At 43.4% G+C, this 26826-nt stretch overlaps 1 protein-coding gene across 4 annotated transcripts in view; it reads right to left on the bottom strand.

The window, feature by feature from the left end:
- LOC117455135 (ephrin type-A receptor 7-like) overlaps nucleotides 1-26826 on the bottom strand; it is a 179895-nt gene that overhangs the window by 38356 nt on the left and 114713 nt on the right. The gene's annotated exons all lie outside the window — the stretch shown is intronic.

Genomic DNA, 26826 nt, shown 5'->3' with positions numbered 1-26826 from the left:
GCGGAAACATGACATTAAAACTGTCATTGTGTCATCTTTGTTTGAGCAGGGGGTGTTGCAGAAGAGTAAGTCTGGTGCGGCAGGGTTCGTGCCGGTAGTGGTTCAGACAGTTGGTTTGACGTTCGAGCAGCAAAAGGAGCTTTTGGCCATGCAGTTTGATCAGGAGAGGTTGAGGTTGGAGCAGGAGAAGTTGCAGTTGGAGATGAGGGGTCAGCAGCAGGAGGTAGAGAAGCGTTTAGAGGTGGAAAAGATGCTGGAGGTGGAAAGGATGAAATGTGAGGTGGAACATGCTAGATTACGGCTGATGGGAGAGGGCAAGTTTTCTCCAGGGGAGGTTGGTGGTGATAGGTCGGCATCAGGCAGTGGCGATATCATTTCTTACTTGCGATTAGTGCCAAAGTTCAATGAGCGTGACCCGGACATTTTTTTCACTCTATTTGAACGCATAGCAGAGGCAAGACACTGGTCAGATTCGGACAGAGTGCTGTTAATTCAGTGTGTACTCACTGGGCTCACAGGAAGCCTATTCAGCTGTTTGTGGCGAAAAGGCTTTGGACTATGATAGAGTAAAATCAGCGGTGTTGAAGTCTTACGAACTGGTTCCTGAAGCGTATCGTCAAAGATTCAGAAGTTGGGTCAAGGGAGATAAGCAGACACATGTGGAGTTTATCCGTGAGTTAACTTCTCATTTTCAGCGGTGGTGCGCGGCAGCAAAGGTTGCAAGTTTTAACGGTCTTTGTGAACTCATTGTCTTGGAACAATTTAAAAACATTCTCCCTCAGCGTGTGGCCACTTATGTGAATGAACAGAAACCTTCCACCGCGTTTAGAGCTGCTGAATTAGCAGACGACTTTGTGTTGACACATAAGGGCAGTTTTACTGAGAAGTATTCTAGGGGTGATTGGAAACGTGGAGAAGACGATGGCTATGCCCGTGGTGGTGCAAAGTTTTCACCAGGCTCCTCCCGTAGATTTGTAGGTACAGGGCGACCCGAGGGGGCCAAAGTGGACCTATGTCATTATTGCAGAGGAGAGGGTCATTGGAAGGAGCAGTGTCCGTTGCTGGAAACTAATGGGAAGCCTTGTTTGTCACCACATGCTCCAGCCATGTGTTGTTCTGCCGTGTTGAAAAAAAACCCGTTGGGTGTAGGCTCGGGCATGGTGCCTGATAGGAAGCCGATTTGTGCTGACCCGGATGCGGGTTCTGGTTTTGAGCCGTTCATCACTGAAGCGGTTGTATCAGTAGTCGGTAGTGACAAATATGTGCCAATTAAGGTGTTGCGTGATACAGCGGCTAGATACTCATTCATTGTTGAGTCAGTGTTGCCTTTTTCGTCAGAGACAGAAGCGGGGGATTTTGTGCTGATGAGGGGCATGGAGATGGGCTTGATTCCTGTGCGACGTCATACAGTAGTGCTGGATTGTGAGCTGGTACGGGGAGTTGTGTCTATCGGCGTGCGTCCCGCGTTGCCACTTGATGGGATACATATGATTTTGGGCAACGATCTCGCTGGTAGTGCTGTGTGGGCTGCAGTTTATAATATTGCACGCGTGCAGAGCTGTAGGATGTCCACTGACCTACCTGTTTCGGAGTCTGGAAAAAGTGGTCCAGCACGGTCCTTTGACTTTGAGATCGAGACAAAGGAGAAGACAGTCAAAGTGGTGAAAGAGAGGAAACCCCGCAAAGCGAAGGAGAGGAGGCCGAAGGAGAGGAGGCCGAAGGAGGTTGGCGAGGCCGATGAGCGCCTACATGCTGTGGCTCAACGGCAGCCAACCCAAGGAGGAGTGGGACATAAAGGCAGTGGAGGCGAAGAAGCAGTACGAAGTCGCAAGGCTGGAGTTAAGAAGAAGGATGTTGGGTTGTCGTGGACCCCTTTGGGGCCCCGTCTTAAGGGGGGGGCTGTGATGCCCCTGTGGGTCCATCAGTAGAGAGGGTGTGGCTGTTCTGTCTGTGCTGCATTGGCTGCATTGATTGCAGTAACTCAGGGCACCTGGGTCTGGTGCTCTGCAGCTATTGTAAAGCCTCTCTGCTCCTGTCTGGGCTCTCTGCTTTTCCCTGCAGGCACTCCGGTTTTGTTGAGTATACTATGAGTTTCTTCAGTTGCTTTACCTTGTGCACTTCAACACTCTCACACACATACATGTCCATACAATCCTCACCCTGCATTTACATTACTGATACCACTGACATCCACACCTCATACTTTACTGGTTTTGACTTAATTTGATTTGTTTGTCCTAAATAAACATATTTTGTTAACCGTCAACATGGTGTGTCTCCTTTTTGTTGTGGCCTTTTGAGCCGGGTCATAACAGTGATGAAGACCAGTATCAAATGGGTTCTGGATCACAGCCATCACCATTTGCCTCATCCGAGCTACGACGTGCATCGTATCAGCATCCAGTTGCCCCAGAGCCATCAACATCCAAGCGACGCCGCCGGACGTCTGCACCAGTACTAACTCAGGCTCCCTCTGCATCTTCTGATTCAGTGGACAGACTGTCAGGAGGAAAGTGAAACGGGCTGGTGTGTGGCAGACTAAGATTGTTACCGTTCTTGAGGCTGTGGTGGACTACAACCGAAGCATGGGCTGCGTGGATGTGTCCGATGCTTTGATTGGGTACTAGAGCGTTCACCACAAAACCATGAAATGGTACAAGACTTTTTTTTACCATTTTCTGGAAATTGCAGTGGTGAACAGCTTTCTTCTCCACAAGGAGCTGCACAAGATGAGGGGTGACCCCGGCAGGACGAAGCCACACACCCAGAGGTCCTTCAGGGAGCAGCTTGCTGCAGACATGAGGGGTGAAGTCCCTGCAGCACCACCACCATTTTTTTTTAGGCGGAGGTAAGAATTTACCTTTTTTTACTATGTTCCATCTGAATTTACTCTGACACAGAAACATCTATATTGATTCTGACACTTCTAGATCCAACTCACATATGTAACCTTGCTTTGATAAAAGAAATGATTCATATAACCAGGGTTGCACATAACTGGTGCGCAGGTGCGCTGGCAGTTCTGGGAGGAAAAAAAAAAAATGTTGACCGTTGGTGCTCATCCTTATTTTTGGCCTTGATGTAACAATATTCATAATTAAGTAAATGTAACATCCTTTTCACCCCGGTTACACGTTGCATTCGCCCTGTACGATGGGCGCTGTAAGTGATGAAAATGGGGGATGTTGGCTTATCTGGCGCCCGCAGCCAAAATGAGAGCGAGCGAGGGAGGGTGCACCGGTATCGGCGCTGTTATTAGAATCTGATGCTAGCTGCGGATATAAGAAGATGTTTCTACAATAATGTGGAGGGAGAGTCCTCTCCAGTCAGACTGAGAGGCTGATACTACAGCTCAGTGAGGTAAAGGACTCTGAGTGTTTAGATAGTTCACTTTAGTCTAAGTTCAAACGGTTTGGTCACAATTTATGTAAACACATATTTCCAAGGCACTCCTTTATAATTATTGGGATAAACAGGTGTGAAATCATTCCAATGTATACTATAGGACAGTAAACCAAAAATATCCTTTAAAACTGGAGAGATAAAAAAATAAATGCATAAATAAATGTTAAGGTGAAATAAGATATGAATGAACAACACAAATAAAATAAGTTACATACATTTGTTATTGGCTATGGTAGGTTATTGGTTATGTTCACATGCTTATTTGATTACATCCACTTGTCTAAGATGACAACAGAGACTTTCGACCCAAAACCAGCTGTTGACTTGTGGATGCAAGCAGCTAATCGCAGACTCAACCAGAGAGAAAGTAGTAGGCCTACATAATCAGCTACCATGTCTGACAGTGAGGAGAACAGTGTGGAGGGTAGTGATGACAGCTTGTAGGATTACTGGTCATGCAAATGTGGTAGTGCCGTGTGTCTGGCAAATAAAGTCAAGACCCCCTCAAAACTTACAGTTTATTTCATTTTAAGGATGAGCACCAAGCAACATCTGCAGGTGCTCCTTTGAGAACCAGGGCAAAAAAGTTATGTGCACCCCTGCATATAACCCTTTTAGAAGTTAAGTTATAGTCATTTGTTTTGGGCATAGAATTTTCGAGCCTGAAACCTGAAAAACAGGCTCAGGGCTTAAGAGGCTAGTGGCCAATAAGCCTTCCCAGCTCTGCTGTGGAAGTACGCAGCGGACGTTTTAAAGCCTCATCATACAGCAGAAATCACATGGCAGACACACTGATAGGCACTTGTCACAAAGACATACAGCTCCTGATAGGATCCAAAGCTATGCTCTACACATACCAATCACTGTGAGAGATAATGATCTGTACACTTCAAAGGGAGGCTGTGATGAGAGCCAAAATAAGTAAGGCAGGAGGAAGTATAGCACATGAAGTTTGGCACAAAATTGCAGAAAGGGAAGCACACAGCTTCTACACACAGAACAACCTCTCAGTGATTACACTTCTATAGGCTTCTATAGGCTTCTATAAGAAGCAAGGCTGTGTATCATTTAGCTTTTATAGATTCAGACTGCTCGTCAGATTCAGTTTGTTGAATCGGAGTGCATTTCTATCCTTTGTCCGAATCCCAAAGCCAGACAAGTGGAATTTCTGATCCTTTTTTTTAATGAATGACATTGTATTTTAAGATTATCTTTGGTTTTAAGAAAAACATCCATACTGTCTATGCTAGTCAATGTGAGAAAACGTTTTTAGAGAGTACTTGTCCATGGACAAGTGAGTTTGACAATTTACTTGTCCGAATAAATTTTTCACTTGTCCAGAATGGACAAAAATTGGGGCCACTGGAATCTTCTTCTTCGTCATCGTATTTTACATTTTCCCACGGTTTTTACGACACCGCTAACGTAAGTGAGCGGTGAGATTTTACTGCATCACACATAGGGTTGGATATCGTTTGGATTTTAACGATTCCGGTTCTGATTTTCGATTCCGGTTATTTTCGGTTCTCGATTCCGGTTCTTTGAGAGGGTAAAAATAAGTCAAACTGGGAGAAAAATATATTTATGAAAACATTAAGTCAAATCTGTATTCCTATTTACAAATCACTTCATACTGTTTAATTTCTTACAGTTATTGAATACAATTATATAAAAACAATCTATGCATTGTTTAGTTTGTTCTAAGTGGTGCAGTTTGAGAATGTACAATTGGCCCAGTCTCCTCTGATGTTACACTGCAACCTGCCTGTGAGACAGAGTCCAACCACACATGTCCAACACATAGGACATAACCTAATAATTAGGGATGCACGATATTGGGTTTTACAAATAACTTCCTGCTTCTCAAGACCGATACCGATAATAAAAACTAATTATTTTAACGCGATTAACGCATGTGTATTTTTTTTTTCTTGGCCGCCCTGTTGTTTCACTGCGGTCAACTCAGCCGTCTCTCGCATTTGCTTGGTCAAATGAGCAGCACTTCATTTTTGAGTGCGCGATTAATAGCGTATTTACGGTAATCGCCGAGAAGTGTTTATGCTATATTTGATCAATCAATCAATGATATTTGATGAGGGATAAAATGATTTTTAGCCATAAGTCCTTAATAAAATTGGTACTGTTGGACTCAGTACATGTTAGACTACTACCAAAACTACAATCAAGTACTTTTACTGTGTACTTTTTGAGTAATCCTTTGTCAAACTCCCCTCCAGAGTACAATAATGCATGTTTTCTGCCATCTTTGACGAGAGATACAATTATTTTGTGCAATAAATTCTTAATGTAATTGGTACTGTTGGATTCAGTACTACTTGGACTACTACCAAAAGTACAATCAAGTACTTTTACTGTGTACTTTTTGAGTAATCCCCTGTCAAACTCCCCTCCAGAGTACAATAATGCATGTTTTCTGCCATCTTTGATGAGATAAAATGATTTTGTGCAATAAGTTCTTAATGAAATTGGTACTGTTGGATTCAGTACACAGTAAAAGTACTTGATTGTACTTTTGGTAGTAGTCCAAGTAGTACTGAATCCAACAGTACCAATTACATTAAGAACTTATAGCACAAAATCATTTTATCTCTCATCAAAGATGGCAGAAAACATGCATTATTGTACTCTGGAGGGGAGTTTGACAAAGGATTACTCAAAGTACACAGTAAAAGTACTTGATTGTACTTGTGCTACTAGTCCAAGTAGTACTGAATCCAACAGTACCTATTACATTAAGAACTTATAGCACAAAATCATTTTATCTCAAATCAAAGATGGCAGAAAACATGCATTATTGTACTCTGGAGGGGAGTTTGACAGGGGATTACTCAAAAAGTACACAGTAAAAGTACTTGATTGTACTTGTGCTACTAGTCCAAGTAGTACTGAATCCAACAGTACCAATTACATTAAGAACTTATAGCACAAAATCATTTTATCTCAAATCAAAGATGGCAGAAAACATGCATTATTGTACTCTGGAGGGGAGTTTGACAAAGGATTACTCAAAAAGTACACAGTAAAAGTACTTGATTGTACTTGTGGTAGTAGTTCAAGTAGTACTGAATCCAACAGTACCAATTTCATTAAGAACTTATTGCACGAAATCATTTTATCTCTCATCAAAGATGGCAGAAAACATGCATTATTGTACTCTGGAGGGGAGTTTGACAAAGGATTACTCAAAAAGTACACAGTAAAAGTACTTGATTGTACTTGTGCTACTAGTCCAAGTAGTACTGAATCCAACAGTACCAATTACATTAAGAATTTATAGCACAAAATCATTTTATCTCATCAAAGATGGCAGAAAACATGCATTATTGTACTCTGGAGGGGAGTTTGACAGGGGATTACTCAAAAAGTACACAGTAAAAGTACTTGATTGTACTTTTGATAGTAGTCCAAGTAGTACTGAATCCAACAGTACCAATTTCATTAAGAACTTATTGCACGAAATCATTTTATCTCATCAAAGATGGCAGAAAACATGCATTATTGTACTCTGGAGGGGAGTTTGACAGGGGATTACTCAAAAGTACACAGTAAAAGTACTTGATTGTACTTGTGGTACTGAGTCCAACAGTATCACTTTTATTAAGAATGTATGGCTAAAAATAATTTTATCTCATCAAATATAGCAGAAGTGGCATTGTTCTCAGGAGGGGAATTTGAGAGTATTACCCAGAAAAAAGACAGTAAAAGTACTTCATTTTATTGTTGGTAGCAGTCAAACTAGGACTGAGTCAAATGTTAGTTTTTTTAACAATTTATGGTAAAAATAATTTGTATCGCATGAAGCAAAAAAAACACGCATTGTGCTACTCTTGCGATTACCGTAAAGGCGTTATAAATCGCGCACTCAAAAATGAAGAACTGCTCATTTGACCAAGCAAATTTGAGAGACGGCTGAGTTGGCCGCAGTGTAGTTTCAGAGCGCATCGAGTTTAAATTACCATCTACAAGCTGATGCTGACAGGCCCGCTCCTGCCGCCCGCTTGTGGCAGACCACACTCACCGGCAGCAGGCACCGACTGGCCATCTGGAGGACCGGGAAGGTGTGTGTATGTGTGGCCCGAACCAGAGAGAGACCTTATGTGCATTGTTGTTGTTAGCATCTGGTGCTAGCTAGCTGCACTAACGGATATAAGGAGCTGTTTAAATGAAAACAGAGCAGCGACATTTCGCCACAACTGCACCGAGCACTTGACTTTATGCAGGAAGCCAGACAGTGGGACATTGTACGAAAAGTCAGCACACTCAGCACGATTGCAGCGTCCAGGCAGCTCCGGTTCGAGCATATGCCTTGAGTTGCACATAGCTCCAACGCGCGTGTGTGTTTCCTTTTGCTTTCCTTTTGCCTATTACAACTTGGATATAATGTTAGCAATGTAGCATTCACAGGGAACGTTTGGGTTTCCTCTGGACGTGTCAATAGTGACTTTACTGCAAGATTATTGTATGCCTCAAGCCCTGATCTGCACCTACTGTAGAAAAAACACCACCAACAGAAGCACAGATTGGTATTAACTTGCTTTCTGTAATTTAATAGGCTAGATTATTATGGGACGGGTGGCGCAGTGGTCTGTGCATCTGATCATCAGATCAAGGGGGGTGCTGGGGAACTCCAGTTTGAAACCCGCTCCTGCCGCCACTGCGTCAGGCCGTTGTGTCCTTGGGCAAGACACTTCACCCGGATTTGCTCCTGTGGGTATTGTCCACAGTACATGTATAATACCAATGTGTACTTGTAAAAGCGCCTCGATGACTTTGAGGCGTGAAGATGGACGGTGTGGCGCAGTGCGCTGTGCAATGATCATCAGATCAAGGGGTGAAACCCGCCGCTGCTGCGTCTGTAAAGCCGTTGTGTCCTTGGGCAAGACACTTCACCTGAACTTGCTCCACAGTGACCATTGCATGTATAACAAATATGTGTGTATTTGTAAAGCGCTTTGAGCACTGGAAAAGCGCTATAATAAATATAAGGAATTAATTAATTAGATTGAAAGGCATGCATCTGATAAATCCTTAGTTTAGTGAAGTTTCATTTCAGAGTTCTCAACTTTTTACCCAGCTGACTCTGGGGGCAGTATGGCAGCTCTATGCTCAGGTCTCTATGGCAGGTAAACCCATGAACAGACTACAGCATAAAATGGCAGCTTCAGCTGTAGGTTATTGCATGCATGTTGTACCGAGGCAGCTAAGGTGCAACTGGCATCTCAGTGTTGTTATCAAAGGAGACAGGCTGAGGAGCTGCTCTCCCCAGGGGCGTCCCTGAACATCTCGCAGGCATTCTTCACTTTTCTCTTCCTCACTTTTCTCTTCCTCACTTCTTTGGGCGCTCCCTAACAGTCTTTCCATCTCCTTATCTCTCCTTTTTCCCGTAACCAGTCCTCTCTCCATCTCTGTTCTCGGGGGAATCTGCTGTTCCCCGCAGGCTTGTTTGTGCTTCTGAGGGGGTTTCATTGTTCTACTTCTCACCATCTCCGCCTCGCGTGTAACTTTACGCTCTCCAGTGTGCCTTCGCATATTAAAGAGTGAGCGGCTGCATGTGTGTTCGGAACTTTATATATACAGTCTATGGTTCGGAATGAAGATGGTACAGAGAGTGTGAAGCATTAAGTTGTGTAGCCAAGAAATTACTGAGAGAGCTGTTTCTGTCAGGCCTGTTTCTGTTCAAAGGGTTAATAGGAAGAAGGGGCGTTGTTCCCTCTGGGCACAGCACCACTGGCTTCTACCTGGGGTTAAACCATAGACTGTATATATAAAGGGTTAAACGGATAGCGCAGCGATTTATGTGACTCACAGCGGAGGAGTGGGAACATTTAGTTTCCTGTGTGTGGCTTGTCTGTCCCTGGGGCTTTTTATACATCCACTGCCGCAAGCATTTGTCAGCCTACAGGGATGAAATCCAGAGACTGCCAGTGTGGTGTTCAGATAATAACCTTGTTCTGAACTCCATAAAAACAAAATAACTCATTATAGACTTCAGGAAAAACACCAGATCCACTGTCCATCAACGGCAACTGTGTGGAAAGGGTTCCCGCCTTCAGGTTCCTCGGCACACACATTGCTGAAGATCTATCCTGGTCTATTAACACCACAACAGTTGTGAAAAAGGCCCAGCAGCGACTCCACTTCCTAAGGATCCTCAGGAAAAACAACCTGGAGGAGAAGCTTCTGGTGTCTTTCTACCGCTGCTCCATAGAGAGTGTGCTGGCATATTGCCTAACCGTGGTGGGCCAGCTGCTCAGAAAAGGACAGGAAAGCCCTTCAGAGGGTCATCAACACAGCCCAGAAGGTCATCGGCTGCTCACTGCCTTCTCTGGAGGAACTCTTCAGCCAACGTTGCCTCAACAGAGCAGGCAAAATAATTGCAGACTCTTCACACTTCCTGTTTGCTCTTCTGCCCTCCGGTAGACGCTACAGGTCAATTCAATCAAGAACAAACCGACTGAAAAACAGTTTTTACCCCAGAGCCATACGAGAACTGAACACTGTCAAACGCTGAACTGAACAGTTACAACTTCCAACTGAACTACTTTGTAATAGTTGTATTAACTTATTAACAACAACAGATGCAAAATATCATCCCTGTGTTGTTTTTTTATATTGTAAACTGTATTTAAATAATGTGCGCGCATGTATGGATGTGTGAGCATGTTTAATGTGTGTTGATATAGATAATATATGTATTCGTTTTATGTGGAAATGCACTGCGAGGATTGCTTTTTGAAATTTCGTTGTACCTGGTGTGATGACAATAAAGGAATTCTATTCTATTCATTTATGTCAGTCCTAAATCCCTGCAGAGCATGCATTTTCATGTGCATTTCTTCAAGTCATTAAAGTTTCAAAGTTAACTTCTTAAGCGTTTCTTATTATTATTATCTGACAAAAGTTTTGATCGATGCAAAAAGCTTATGCTGTTTTTGTGCAGTACTTTATGTTTCTGGGTTCACAATAGCACTTTTTCAAGATTTCATCAAAAGTAGAATACAAATTATGTAAGAAAAGGAACCTTTATTTCTCAAACAACACTATAGAAATATGGGATGAGAGGAACGCATTGCAAAATACATATTTTCATTTGAAAGCTGAAAATATATTTTTTCCAAATCGATCAATCTATGCACCTTTTTCCTGTTACGACTCAGCGAAGTCAAATAGGTGTGACACCTGTGATTTAAAAAAGTAGGGTGCATTCTCTATTTCTAAATCTTAACCATGGATTAGCATTTTGGTACAGCGAGTGATGCGAGTTACAGAAGATAGCGCCCTGTGCGGTTTTAAAACAGTATCATGATTGATTTTTCCTTTCATGGATTTGAGTCTTTAAACATTTGCATTAAGATTGAACCGGCTCAGGATGTATCGTTACGTGCCTATAATGTACCGTTGTATTTATTCTAGTTCCCCGCTAGATTGCAATCAGATTTTCAAATATCCTGCTGATAGACTTCAATCTGATACTAGAACCCACTTCTGCACACTTTCAACTTCCATTTGTGTGTGAAAAATACTGCAATATCCTCCCAGATGGGAACCTAAAAGCAATGCATTTCTTGTTCTGCCTGGATTATATCAAACAGTCACAACCCTGTTTTCAGCAGCTCTTTGATGCAAGAAGAAAGCAGGACATTGAAGAATAACATCTAGCTCTTAAAAACGTCCTTGATTCAGAATCAAACGACAGACTTAAACTCATGTAATGTAAAGTACAACTTAAGTTAATGGAAATACACTTAACACTAGAACCGCCAGGGGTCGCTGTATACCTAAAACCGCCAACGGGTTAAATGTACCCGCTAATAGAATACATTGATTTTCAAGGTACAATGTTATTTTATTTAGTGTGAGTGATGAAACTTATACCAATAGAATCTGTGGACTCTCAGCTTTCATATGCTATCTAGTGTGCAGATAGCATGAAGTATAACATATCGCTAACAGTGTCTCTCTACCTATATATCTATAAATCTCTATCCATCTATAACTATCTATCTATCGATCAACAACTATCTATCTCTCCACCTCTTTCTCTATCTCCATCTTATCTCTAAGGAACCACAGTAAACAACAGGCGTTGCTATAGCAACACGTCATGTTTATGTTTTCGCGCAAGATCAATAGCGCGAGAATCACTGCATTTTCTATAAGGTAAATATTACCCGCTGGCGCTGATGGGTATAAATGGTAATTTGTTGGGCCATTTTTTCAATCTGACTTCATATTGACCATTTTTAACACCAGAGGGTGCTACATAACACACTTTCAGGAAAAGTCACGGACTGGGAGACTTGAATATTCTATTGAAAAAAAGTTACATACAATCAAGAAACGGCTGCGGGTAAAATGTACCCGTTGGCTGTTCTAGTGTTAAGAAACAATGTAATAGCTTTGAAGCCTCCCATGAAGGCCTTCAAAAACAGCGTTTATAATATTTTTGTACAGAAAGTGTTTTTTCTTTCGACGTTTGAAATGTGGATGGCTGAAATAAATGTTTAAATATTCAGTTTATAATCTCAACATCTTCATTTCTCCATTCCCCAGGTGGTTATATGTGCATGCATGTGATTGCATCCTATATATAAAAGCAGCATCCCCACCCAGGTCTCACTATCTGGCAGCAAGTCTTGCTGTTTTAATCTGCGGCTATCAGCCTGCCCCAGCAGTGGAGCGCTATCTGGCAACCTGTCCCCGCTCACGACTCAGTCTAATCTGCCGTATCAGCATCCAAGCGCCTGGACACCTCAACCCCGAATACGTAAATGTACACACAATTATTCGGCTCCAAATAACCGAAGTAGGAGCATACGGTAGGAAAGAGCAACAGGAGGAGTGATACAGTATTATCCCGGATCATGCCTCAAAGGCGAGGTAAATAGCCACAGACCGGTATTATCTGGGGTTATAATCATTCACATCAGTAAAGGAAGAAAAAGGACATTAGGTGTTTAGAAGGAACGAGTCTAGTAGTCTCTCACACACACACACACACACACACACACACACACACACACACACACACACACACACACACACACACACACACACACACACACACACACACACACACACACACACACACACACACACACACACACACACACACACACACACACACACACAGCCCCATTTCCATCTCAACTACAAGATTATATGTGGAGGGGACTTGATGCACGTACATCTGTGTGAATGTGTGTGTAAGTGAGAGGAGCGTCTCACTGATCAAATGATTAAATGTGTCAGTCAGTTGGTGGGTGGGCGAGAGAAAGGCCAGAACAGAGTGCAAACCAGCAAGCAGGACAAAGAGTCTCTCGCTGTATGACATATTCAAAAGGGCCCGATCATAATCCTGCTGTGCAAAAAACACCAGTATTGAATGAAAGCTTACAATAGAAAGATGACACAAGCTTTTAAAGTCAGATGAGAGGATGTGGGGTCGTATAAGAGGATGCCTTTATGGAAAAAGACAACATAAGGACCTATTGTATGTCAACAAAACGGCTCCTACCTGTTGACTCTGAGGCATATAAACGTGTCAAATCTGGCATCCCACACTCCCACCATGTTAGAGCGACTAGGGCCGACTTGCTTAAACTGCTCCCGACAGCTGCTCACCGACTGATTCTGAAAACTCTTCAGGACCAGTGTGCTTTAGCCTAAAGGCAGAGGCATTGCACGATCACGACCCATGCGTCAGGACAGACAGACTCTGCCCGGAACCTCTGACAAAACAAACGCAGGCCACACACAGTCACAACAAACACACACACAGATTGGCTGACACAGGACCGCTGCAGGTGTTCGGCCGAGGGGGGGTGAAGAAAGCTATATCTGCCCCGACAGAATTGCAAGGAGAGCAAATGCAAGCGCACACAAACTCAAATCTCGACAGCCTCTTTCCTGTACTTCTGACATAGTGCAAAGCAAACGTGTTGAGAGGTAATCTTCAAAAGTGTAGGCTATTCTAGGTTTGGAGAATGCAGTGCTGGAGAAAGTGTTCTCAGCCTTTACTTAAATAGCAGTGGTGCAATACAAAAAGATCCTTCAATACAAATATCACCAAAGTAAATGTAAGTATTATCATTTGAATGTACCGCCAAAAGGAAAAGTGGCACTTTGATTTTGGGGGAGATGGCGCACATTTGACCTATTTGTTATACAGTGTGATGGCCACAGCCACACAGGGTAAAGCCATTACACCCCCCCCCCTCCCCTCCACTAGTTTTACCTCATTTCAGTTGCAGTTAACCACACCAACAACTATCGCCACACATTTTTTATTTGCTTGTAAACTGACAATATTTAGTTTATTTCCCCACATATTAGCACAGCTAACACAAGTATGTGTTTGGATTAATAACTTTGTTTGTCTGTGAGTTACCGTGGTCTTCGGGGAGGGTCCTTCCTAGTTCAGCAAAAAGCGTGGCTGAGGGCTGACGACTCGATTGGGCAAATGTGGCAATGTCAATGGGGGGATTTGGGTTTTGCCAGTGTCCTTGGTGTCCTGTTCATTTTAATTATCCCTCCTTTTCCATTTGGTTTGGCCAAGCCACTAATCCATGTTGTGTCATTGTGGCAGGTCGGTTTGTTCAGTAAACACCTGTTTAGCTGCTATTACATTGATTACAGTTATTTTCTGTTGACCTCTTTAACATGCCTAGTGATACAATAGCATTGGTTTATAATGATTATTTTGAATTTATGGGAGGGAAAATAATAAAAAAAACTGTCCTGTTGCCTTAGTGCTTGGTCCCTATACAGTTTGGCAGTTCAATATATAACAACGCATTATATTTCCTGATCCTTTCATATAATTTCCATGTCAAATTCTCATTTGCAAGTTAACTTGTGAATAAAGCTGTCATAATATAACAACAACCACAATAATAAGCCATTGTCACTGATATTCTTTTGCTCTAGAAGTGGTTTATCGGATCATGATATGGAAATACATGGACAATTGAGAACAATTATATTACATTTTTACTACAGTACTCGAGTAATTGCACGCAAGTAAAGAATAAACTATTTTTGTCGAGCGGTTATATTTCAAACTATTTCAAAATGCGATTATTTATCGGCCTCCTACTGTAAGTGCCAACACAAGAACGCAGTGTGTTGTTTTGATCTTTTTTGAAATGCATATCAAAACTTGTATGAATCCAAAATGTTGAAAACAGTATAAATATGAACACAATAAAGGACAAAGCGTTGTCGTCTGCGTGCGAGATGTTGGTGTGATGAGCTAAACTGTCTGTCACCCACTCAGAGGAGTCTGCTGTCATTCAGAAAGACAGCTGCATGTCTGCACAGCTTTCTCTCTCCGGTGAAAACAGCAGGACGCCCTCAAACTCCCCTCCCTTCCAGCAACACACCGCTAAAAAACCAAAGATGGCCCCAACACTGCCAAGCTCTTTCAACAGGCACAATAAAGATCTCAGAGGGTAGTAGGAAAATGACAGATGAGAATTATTTTTGAAGTTTTCTTTCTAGTCTCTTTGTGATGATAAGAGTTTGTGTTTTCTTCCCCCTTCTGGGTTTGCCAAAAGAAATGCATCAAAGACAGCCCTTGAGCCTTGTATCACACTCTGATTATGAGGATAAGATGTTGTGTGTGTGTGTGTGTCACCAACTACCTTCGAGCTTTGTTTCTTTGTTCCGGAGTGCACGCCACAATTCCCCGAACAACAAGTAAGAGCCTGTAAATCCACATACAGAGCACACATACTAAAGACCCTGAGAGTGCCTCTTCATAGACTCAAATTATAAGCCAAGAGGAAGGCAATTAAAATTCCCATCACTGGGTGAAAAAGCATCTTAAGTGTCTGGGCTATAGTCCTGAAAAGTAGCTTGATGACTCTATTCATTTGGTGCCTGCTGAAGCTTCACCTTCCCATCACTTCTAATTAAGGAGGCAAAGAGGATCCAAACGCCTCTATGCAGAGGGCTGGGGGGGGGGGGGGGGGGGGGGGGGGGGGGGGAGAGAAGGTGTAGCGGGTGAAGGGGAAGTAAAAAGGGTATTGGAAACAAAATGACAAAGAAGTAAAGTTTTGTACTGTGACAGTTGAGGAGCACTTATTCAGAAGGAATGGAAAATAAAACATTACCTGCCACTTTCCCCGTCACGATGCCGGGGGGGGGGGGGTTCAGACCCTAATTAATTCAGGCTCAGACTTATGAATATGTAAACAGTCAAACTGCAACGTGTACTCAGTGACACGAAGGGAGTGAGAGATAAATCTATCTTTAGTTCATTGTTTCTGTTGAGTTGACCCTACAGTGAGTGGCAGACCAGCCATGCTGTTTACAGGTCGAAGTCTATCAAAGTACTGTATTATAGGTTAGTACAATGTTGACCCTTTACGTTTTTCGGATATAATCTATTTTATTATCTTACTCCGCTACAATTCAGAGCCACATTTTGTATTTGTACTCCAATACATTTCGAATGGTTCCAAACCTTTATGCCGTTTATAGGAGCAGTGTCTCGATGGGATCCCTTATCATTGTTTCCAAAGCATACGAGTACTAAGAAAAATAAAATAAGTGTTTATTCCCTTTTCCAAACCCTATTATCATAGCAAAATACAAAATAAATGCCAACTTTACTTTAAATGAGAGCTTTCATTCTTGCTTTTATTATTGTTCCTGGAGTAGGAATAATTATTTTCAAATTGTGCTTTAAAAACTTTTGCTTACTGATCTGAAAACGTATTTCTTTTCATTGCCTCCAATGTCTGCCTCCCCCAACCTTCCATCTTTATTCCTCTGTATTCTATATACCGTGTCATTTCATTTCTACCTCGTCCGCTTGCTCCAATACATCTTTGAATCTTTATGTTCCTTTTATATTTCCTCCCTTTTATCTCAAGGCCTTTACGGTCCTCCTCATCTCCTGACTCCCGTACCCACGCACAAGAACTTGTAAATGCACACTGTATTTGTTGATAGCACCATATGGAAATATATAGCTCGATAGTTAGCAAAATAAAGTTTCTGTTTGCACACCATTTTGAAGAAAAACATGAATTCTCTTTTGCTTTTTGCTCTGCTCTGCATGCCTCCTTCCCCCTGCACCCAAAAGGCATTCTGCTACAGCCCTCACCTCTCCCCTCACTTTTATATATTCATCCCTTTCTCCTCTCCTCCCTTTATGCATCCACCTCTCATGTAGCACCGCGGGGACCAGGCATCTAAAGCCCGGCCAGTAATCCTCTCAGGATATTGAAATGCCAATCCTTCCTCCTCCCTGACCCGCACCTCCACCCCATCTCCGCAGCCTTCCTGCCTCCCTCTCTTCTCCCCTGCCTCAGCTAAGGCGCTTTGGATGTACCACTGGGGGCCAAGACATTCGACGCAAGTGTGTTATGACCAGACACACACACAGATTCAGAGGCTAGATGTCATTATGGATTCCTTTCTGGGCCATCCACAAATCAAGCATGAAGCAATGCACAGAGCGTATAGCATGCAAGCAATGTATATGACAATGCTGACACACACACACACACACACACACACACACACACACACACACACACACACACACACACACACACACACACACACACACACACACACACACACACACACACACACACACACACACACACACACACACACACACACACAATGTGCATCCCTAATCCACATAAGGGGCCCCATGAGCCCAGGGCAAAACTATTTACCCAGCCCATGTCCCCATCTCCTCACGCAACTGCAGCCATGTTTCTATCCCCCTCTCTCGTCTTTCCCTTTTGTGCATCAACCCATCCTTGACACACCATGCAACAACTCCCCCCTTCCCCTTGGTGGCCTTGGGAGTCCTGATAAACCCCATCTGTCTGGAAGGAATCCACTCCTCCACCGTGCATGTGCAGGCATTACGTTCCAGATGAATTCAATTTGTATTTGGGTTTGATGGAGGGCTTTAATGTCACTAGATGTAATGTAGTATTAATCCTCTAAGAAAGACAATCAAAGTATATTCATGAATGTAAAAGGAGTCCCTGTCTATGTGTGTGGTGGTTTCCTTTTTGGCCGTAATATAGCACCCGTTAGCACCTTACCTCCCCGACTCAGACGGTGCCCTTTAATCCTCAGGCTTTCTTGGCCCCTCAGCTGCCAGCTAAACCACACCACCCGCTGCTAACAAGCTTACCGTGCCCAGAAGAAAAAACTAAAATGGTACAGTAATAGAAGAAGGAAAAGAGTTGAAGAGAAGATAGATATAAGCAGAGGGGTAGCGGCAGCTGTGAATATAGGTACAAGCAGACAGGCGAAAGAGAAAGGGAAGATGGTGGAATGAGCGGTTGTGGATTAAGTGAAGGAAGAGAATGGAGAGAAATGACCGGCTAAGAATAGTGAGTTTATAGGGAGAGCAGGATAAGGTGGGGGCAAATGAGGGAGGAAATAGGTACAAAAAAGAAGAAGAAGCTAGAGGTAATAAAGAGATGATGAGGTGGCGAGAGTGAGAGTGTGCTGGTGTGTGTTAGCTTTGTTCCAAATCCCTGCTGCAGTATTCATAAAGGTCAGTGAGTTTTGGTGGTGTCAAATCTTAGTGTCGTGGCGCAACCACATGTAAAAAAGACACAAGGTTGGAGTCTGTGTGAGGAGGGTTTATATTCTGTACTGACATGGCTCCACAGGATTTACAATGACTGTCTGCTCCTGAAAGTAAGATCACTACTTTAAAGACTCTCCCACCCCCAGCAGTGTTCTCTGTTGAATATCTACGATACAATGAACCTTTATTGTCAGATCAAGTCCGACATTATTCTCGTTTCACAGCTACTTCATTTGCAGCATCAACAAAGCCACATATTTAAGACAAGAAACAGGGAAACAGCTTTTAACACAAACATTACAATCACTGGAGACAATATGATCAAGCCCCTTTAATGTATTGTTGATCCCGGATAAAACTCCATATTTTATTTTAGGGTATACGGGTGCAAAGAGAAAGAGTGTATACACTTTAGGACCCTGTATCTCAGATGTAATGGTTACAATTCATATTCATTATTCAGGACATGGTTTGTGCCAGACAACATTGGTGTCCACTGTCCAGCCAAAACATGTTATTACGGTAGATTGATTTAATGTGAAGGGTTTTCATTGGGCCTATCCTGTGGCAAATATAAGATACACTGAATTCTTATGGGTTTTCATTTGAGCTAAAAGTGAGCTAAAACATTTTGGTTTCGTCACCGTTTCGGTTTTGTGATATCTGCCATGGAGACATATTTTAAATGCTGAACATTTTAAGTAGTGTTAATTCATATTGAGCACAAAAATAATAAAAATGAAAAAAAACATGTAATACTTAACAGGTTTAGCTCATTCTTTTGAATTAACTTAATGGTTTCTTGCATGGTTTTTGTTTACCTTTATAATGATTTTTTGTAAAGAAAGAGATATTCGTATGAAGCAAGAAGAACCATACTTACTTAAATACTCAACCTCACTTGACCATCTTGATGCAAAAGGGTTGAGGTAACCTTTTGTTTGCAAACCGTTAATCTGGACAATGGTAAACTCTCCTTGTGATAAAACCATGTATTTTAACAAAATCTGACATGCGACAGGTGAAGTCAGGGGAGGTAAAACGAGACATGTGTAAAGTAATTCTAAAGCACATATCAAAATCCAATACCAGCTCTGTCTCTTTTTCCCTTGCACACACATATACACACATTCGGCATTAAACACCCCGCACCAAATGTCAGTCTAAATCCTCCCTGACGCACAAAGTCTACTGAACCCCTGCAAACACACTCCTCTAACCCCTTGTCCAATCCCTTTGGATGACAGGGTTAGCGGGACAACGCACACCCTAATATCCCATAATAACCACAAATCAGCACCATAGCAACTGCTGACAAGAAAGACAGACAGAGAAGTGGAGATAAAAGGGAGAACGGTTGAAAGAACTCTGGGGACGGGAAAAATAATCACCACAGGTTTGTCCTTTTCCTTGGAGCTTGGTGTTTTCAGCTATAGCTAAATCCCCTTATGCGGCTTTCACACCAGCGCTTTTCAGTTTCTAGCTCCGAGCGGGAGCTTTTCTGGTTCAGCTCCGGTTTCCCTTTTCAGCTCCCGCTCTGTTCACACCGCCCACTGGCGCCCCAGAGCTGCCCCTGCTGCGTCATGACATCACTGTTTACATCGCTGATTTGCTCCCCAACGGCACCCATTACGGCGCTCACAACAACAACAACAGCGTCGGGTCGATGATCGTGTTGCTTTTAATCACACGAAGCCAGAATAAATTGAATAACGACTTCTCCAACCTTATACTTTGCTCCAGAGTGCCGTGGTTCATTGTTTATTAATGTGTTTCTGCAGCATTTACCAACCGCTGCAGTGCTGCTCTTCCACGGAGTGTATTCTCCCGTTAGCTCCCGGTTAGCTCACACTGCAGCGGCCGCTCTAAAGTATTCACTGTCCGACTCACACAAGCAGCTGATGCATATCCCCAGTTCCCCTTAGCCTAAGTGAATGTGTGTCAGTCTGAATTGACACTGTTTGGTATCACAACGCTGTCATGAAAGTTTCTCTGGTATAAAACGGGTGATGTTAGCATAGCAACCGAAGCTAAACTGACTACTTGCATCCGATAGCTGCAATAATACAAAACAACACGTCTGCCTCTCTCCACAATGATCGATAACAGTGAACGGATGGTCAAAGTAAGGCACAAATAAACAGAATCACACGAAGCCTGGTTAGTGTTGCCTGACTTTATAAAGTGTGTTTATAGGCACTACTGCTTGTAGGCAGGCATAACAGTCGACCCATGTTCAGGGGAGGTGGGTTTAGTTTCCTGCACGCCTCGACGTAAGAGAGACGTAAGCGACGTCGCCTCTTAGCTCCAAAGCTCTTGCCTCTGGACCGACAATTTTTTGGAGCTGGAAATGAAGCGGATTCCGGAGCTAAGAGCCGGCGCCGCTGCGGTGTGAACAGGAAAACCCGGCGCTTTTCAGGCTCTAGCTCCGAGCCGGAGCTGAAAAGGCGCTGGTGTGAAAGGGGCATTAGACAGCTGGAGCTTGTTAGCCATGTTAGCTTCAGCAAGGCTATCATATTTCAACTGATGTCAGATAAAGGGTCAACTATGAACAGACAAAACATACTCTTGTTAACAATTGTCTAAAGCATTTTTGTTTCTCCTAGTTGGTGCACTCAAAAATACTTAGGCTACACAGTAAAAACGAAAACTTAACATTGTTGGCCTACATAGTTATCTACATTTTAAGTATTTATATCAACTATATGTATTCAGTTTCCTGTGTACAGTTTGTTTGATTTCACAAGTTAAATGAAATGAAACTTTTTAAATTATGGGTAAGTCAAACTGAGTGCTGTAATGTGCTTCGTCAATGAACAGGGTCTCCAACTGAAATCTGCAGGGGTTCTTATCTACACTCTCCATTTCCCACATGTGGGGCATCTCTGCCCAACTGGACTTTATCGCCCAAAAAGGTGAGCACTTTGTTTGAATATTGTCTTGAAACTTTGATCATCTTTTACCGTAATTGAATGTAAATCATTCAGTTGGTTGAGTTGATTACCGGTTAATGTGGTGCTGTGGCCACTCAAAACTCTAGTGCAGTGCCTTTAAAATTTGAGTTTTCCAAAAAGTAAATTTTTTATAGCGGCTAGACTAACACAAAATGTATTGACAAAAATGCAACTTTTATAAGATGACTGATATTCTGTATCATATTCACAGATATTCTGTGTTTGTAAAAAGGCACAAATTGGCTAAAGGTTAGCTAAATCAACTTATTGCGTTTGTCTTTGTTTTTCTGGCTACTTTATCTCCAAACAACATGTCACTCATGTTTGACGGATCAGAAATAGGAATGTGCTACAAACACATAAAGCCTTCCTTTAGCTTCTGCCTCACCCTGACGGCCCGTCCACACGGCGGCGTGCGTTCAACGCTTCTGCCCATTCACTTTGAATGGGGTGATGTCACGCTTTGCTTGCGTTGCTCGCTTCAAAAGTTGAGCAATGTTCAACTTTTGAAGCTTCGACGGAAGCGTCAGCCAATCGAATCATATGCCAGTACAAGCTCTAGCCAATCAAACCGCATGCTTGTGTCCGGGGCGGGAGATTCATGTGATTGGTTGTTGGTCGAGTTACAGACAAGCTCACCGGCAAGCTTCAACGCACGCCGCCGTGTGGACGCTGCGTAAGGGAGTCCGGCTGTCCAGATGTTACTCTTACATAATATTTACAGATGGCAAACAAGAGATCTGGGCCACTAAGAAGCACAGACTTTCATTATAAATTACATTACATTACATTTAGCTGACGCTTTTATCTAAAGCGACTTACAATAAGTGCGTTCGACCAACAAAATACAAACTTGAAGAAAACAGAATCATATAAGTACATCAGGCTTCATAGAGCAAAAACATTTCAAGTGCTACTCAACTGGCTTTCGATAAGCCAGCCCTTTATTAGTATACAAGTGCTTTGTTAATAGTTATATCGCTCGAAGTGGAGTCGAAAGAGATGAGTTTTCAGTCTGCGCCGGAAGGTGTGTAAGCTATCTGCTGTCCTGATGTCAATGGGGAGCTCATTCCACCATTTTGGAGCCAGGATAGCAAACCCACGTGTTTTTGCTGATGGGAACTTGGGTCCCCTTCGCAGCGATGGTGCAGCGAGCCGTTTGGTTGATGCAGAGCGGAGTACACGTGCTGGGGTGTACGGTTTAACCATGTCCTGGATGTAGGAAGGGCCAGATCCATTCGCAGCATGGTACGCAAGTACCGTTGTCTTGAAGTGGATTCTAGCAGTTATCGGAAGCCAGTGAAGGCAGCGGAGGAGCGGCGTGGTGTGGGAGAATTTAGGAAGGTTGAAGACCAGACGAGCAGCTGCATTCTGGATGAGCTGCAGAGGTCGGATGGCACATGCAGGTAGACCAGCCAGGAGGGAGTTGCAGTAGTTTAGGCGCGAGATGATGAGAGCCTGGACCAGAACCTGCGTCGCTTTCTGGGTCAGCTGGGGACGCATCCTCCTGATGTTGTAAAGCGTGTATCTGCAGCAGCGGGTTGTAGCAGCGATGTTTGCAGTGAAGGACAGGTTGTTATCTAGGGTCACACCCAGATTCCTTGCAGTCTGAGTCGGGGAAACAACAGAGGTGCCGATGTTGATTGTTAGGTCAAGGGTGGGACACTCTTTTCCCGGAAGAAAAAGCAGTTCAGTCTTGTCAAGGTTGAGCTTGAGGTGATGATCAGACATCCACTGAGAGATGTCAGCTAGACAAGCAGAGATGCGTGCGACGACCTGGGTCTCTGAGCGGGGAAAGGACAGAATTAATTGGGTGTCGTCAGCGTAGCAGTGGTATGAAAAACCATGCGGGCTAATGACAGATCCGAGCGAGTTTGTGTACAAGGAGAAGAGGAGGGGACCAAGAACAGAGCCCTGAGGGACCCCTGTAGTTAATTGACATGGGTCGGACTCGGACCCTCTCCAAGTAACCCTGTAGGTGCGGTCTTTGAGGTATGAGGTGAGGAGGGAAAGTGCAGAGCCTGAAACTCCAAGTTCTTGGAGAGTGTGAAGGAGGATCTGATGATTCACCGTGTCGAATGCAGCAGACAGGTCCAACAGGATGATGACAGAGGATAGGGAGGCTGCTTTAGCAGTGTGCAGTTCCTCAGTGACAGCAAGGAGGGCAGTTTCTGTGGAGTGACCTGCCTTGAAACCAGACTAGTGCGGATCCAGAAGGTTGTTCTGATGGAGATAACAGGAGAGTTGTTTAAAGACAGCGCGTTCAAGTGTTTTAGACAGGAACGGGAGGAGAGAGACAGGCCTGTAGTTTATAACATCGGACGGGTTGAGAGTGGGTTTCTTTAGGAGAGGGTTTACTCTTGCCTCCTTGAGACTGTTTGGAAAGTGACCAGAAGTTAGAGAAGTGTTGATGAAATGGGTGAGAAACGGTAGAATATCAGGAGCGATAGTCTGAAGGAGGTTTGAAGGGATAGGGTCCAGAGGACAGGTGGTAGGGCGGGCAGAGGTAATGAGGGTAAGAACCTCACTTGGAGAGAGAGGGGAAAAGGAGGTCAGTGTGTGGGTGAAAGGTGGGTCTGGTGACCCAGCGGTGAGTAGAGGTGAGTCAGAAAAAGAAGAGCGAATATCATCAACCTTTTTTTCAAAGTGGTTAACAAAGTCGCTTGACAGAAGGGATGAGGGGGAAGGGGCTTTGGGGGGGTCGAGGAGGGAGGAGAAGATGGAAAATAGTTTTTTTGGATTGGAATAGGAAGATTGGATCTTATCTTGAAAGAAAGTGCTTTTTGCCTGAGAGATCAAAGCAGAGAAAGAGGAGAGGAGAGCCTGATAGGTTAGGAGGTCGTCACGGTGTTTGGATTTCCACCATTTCCGCTCTGCTGCCCGAAGGACGGTTCTATTAGCACGCAGTGCGTCATTTAGCCAGGGAGCAGGAGGGGACTGACGAGCCTGCCGAGATGTGAGAGGACAGAGAGAGTCCAGAGAGGATGAGAGAGTAGAGAGGAGAGTTTCTGCAGCAGAGTTTGGAGGCAGAAATTGGAACGAGTCAGAGGAAGGGAGGGCTGAGAGCACTGATGAGGCAAAGGTAGAGGGGGAGACGGAACGAAGGTTACGGCGGACAGGTGCAGGATGAGAAGAGATTAGTTTGTTATGTTTGGAAAGGGGTAAAGAGAATGAAATGAAGAAGTGATCGGATGTGTGGAGCGGGTTTACAGAGAGGTTAGAAGTAGCGCAGTTCCTTGAGAATATGAGATCAAGGACATTGCCAGCTTTATGAGTTGGTGGGTACGGAGATAGTGAGAAAGCAATGGCGGTTAACAGAGATGTTAGTTCGTCTATTTTCCCTGTCTGGAGGTTGAAGTCTCCGAGAAGTACAGCGGGAGGACCAGTTTCAGGGATGTGTGAGAGGAGATGATCTAATTCCTCCAAGAAGTCCCCCAAGGCGCCTGGTGGATGGTAGAGAACAACAATGGTTAATTGTATAGGATGGGTTACTGTGACGGCATGGAATTCAAAGGTGGAAGGAGTGAAGTTAGGTAGCTTGATAGAGGGAAAAGCTCCATTTGTGAGAGAGCAGGAGACCAGTGCCACCTCCTCTGCCAGTGGGTCTGGGTGTATGGGAGAAGGAATATGCTGTGGAGAGAGCTGCTGGGGTGGATGTGTTGGATGGAGTAATCCACGTCTCAAGGAAATCCAGAGACTGCAGGGAAGCGTAGCCAGAGATGAAGTCAGCCTTAGGAACAGCTGACTGGCAGTTCCACAGGCCACCTGAAACTAGATGTTGGATCTCAGTGGAGCATGTGGGATAGACGAGAGCAGGCCGGTTATATCGATTACGAGATACACGGGGCCAGTGATAATTGCGAGAAGACACATAAACAGGAATGGAGAAAATACACATGATTATAGCATGAGGGGCTAAACAACCAAATAAAATAAAACACCAGCGACACTTAGCTCAATCAAAGTAGGATTTGCCTCCTCTTTGCCACCCTCGTGACTCCCGCAGGACTCTAATGTCTTTGCCAGTCTTAGAGACTCCCGCAGGACTCTAATGTCTTAGCCTGTCTGACGCTCCAGGAAAGTGCTACCTAAAATGGACACCTGATTGCTGAGTTCTCACAGCTGTGGGGCCACATCCCTTTAATTAGTTAACTCTCTGCAGCTGGTGGCCCTCAAAAGGAAATCTCCTGACTTGTTATTGTCTTTTAAGTCAATTACGTTAAACCCTAAGTTATAAAGTTATGATACAGCTACACCTACTCAATAAAGCTCTTAGTATTCTACAAATGTTTAAATCAAAGTTAACCCTAGCAGTCAGTTAGTTCAGTTTAAAGGTTTCAGTCAAATTACTTGTCCCAAGTTTCTGCCTGACAGATACTGTAGCGGTTTTGAGATTTAAAATCACAATTTCATTCAGATTAACTACAGAGCATTGATACAGAGTACACACACTGAAACAGAGAAGTCTAAAAACAGAATGTTACTCACACAATTCTAGAAGTCTCCAGTTGCTTTCCTGTCAAAATCGAGTTGCAACAATCCCCTTAAAGCCACCATCTTGATCTAAGTCATGAACCACAACATATAAAAGACCCAATGCTTGTTTTTAGACGTCTTACTCCCTTAAATTAATAAAGTTGGAGTACATCATTACAAACTGTTACAGCTCAGTAGAAATTAAACAGAAAGCCATACTGCATGCTGCTAGCATCGCAGCACTCACATATGACTAACAGCTCTCCATTCATTATGCAGCTCATTTCTCCAAACCAATTTCCCATCAGTGGCACAGACACTCCTGCCATTCTCACTTTCTCATTGTTTCTCCATCACCTGCTTCCTCGCGCAGCACTTTTCAGTCCCTCTGCCCTCATATGACATTTACTTCATTATACCCTACCTGTCTTATACCAACTGCATTTGCAAATGAAGGATTTGCAAACAGAATTTTGCAAAAAAACAGTATGCATAATAGGTATGACAGGTAATATGTATGTTAGATTCAAGCCAGAGTGTGTTTGTGTGTGGGTGTGGTTGTTATGTTCACACTTGAAGTCCTCCAAATAGTGCTGTTGCAGAGCAGGGTGACAGGGCTACTTGGCAAAGTGCTTTTCAAGTCTCTGGCTAATGGCCTGCTGAAGGCTTCTGCTGATGAAAATGAGATCACCTCCACCAGGCGAGACTTTTGTGCTCCGTCTGCATGGCACAGTACGGGGAAAGAGTCTGTCTTGCTAAACACAAATAAGAACCAGTCTACTGGATGCACATTTGGTTACATAAAGCCTTATGTGTTTACAGAACTTTATGTTGATGCATGCATGTGGAGTGTTAACATATATTACAAGCGTAATCAAAGGTCACTGTGTGTCTGAGTGTGCATACATCTATTTATGAACATCGACTTCACAAATAGTGTCCATGTTTCTACATCTGTGATTGTGTATGCATGAACGTTGTGGCTTTTTGTATGAATAAGCAGCCAACCCATGCATGCTGAATTAGCATGCAACGTAAAGAGAAATGAATATACCTTTATGAAACCTTAACGTCAGAGGTGCTTTTTCACAACGCTAAGGCAATAGATTAATCGTGTGAGGCTGTCTTGTAGTAAACGGATCACAAGAGATTACATGCTGTAAAGAACAAACCCAGAGCGAAGATAATCTTTTCCCCACAGCCAGGGTTTTAAACATCAGCACAAAGCAAAACACCACTGTTGCATCTTAATCTCCTGAAAAACAAATACTGTCAAATAAGCAAGATCACTGTGGACTTTCTTAAAATGTGGCCTAAGTAAAAGACATTCCAATTAAGAGACTCATGCAGTGCAAGCTAATTCAAAATGCATTTAGAGCTGAGCTTTCCAAGTGT

This window comes from Pseudochaenichthys georgianus, chromosome 11, assembly GCF_902827115.2.
Source record: "Pseudochaenichthys georgianus chromosome 11, fPseGeo1.2, whole genome shotgun sequence".
NCBI lineage: Eukaryota > Metazoa > Chordata > Actinopteri > Perciformes > Channichthyidae > Pseudochaenichthys > Pseudochaenichthys georgianus.
The sequence above is the reverse complement of the archived record's forward strand: the minus strand, read 5'-3'. Positions and strand labels throughout refer to the sequence as shown.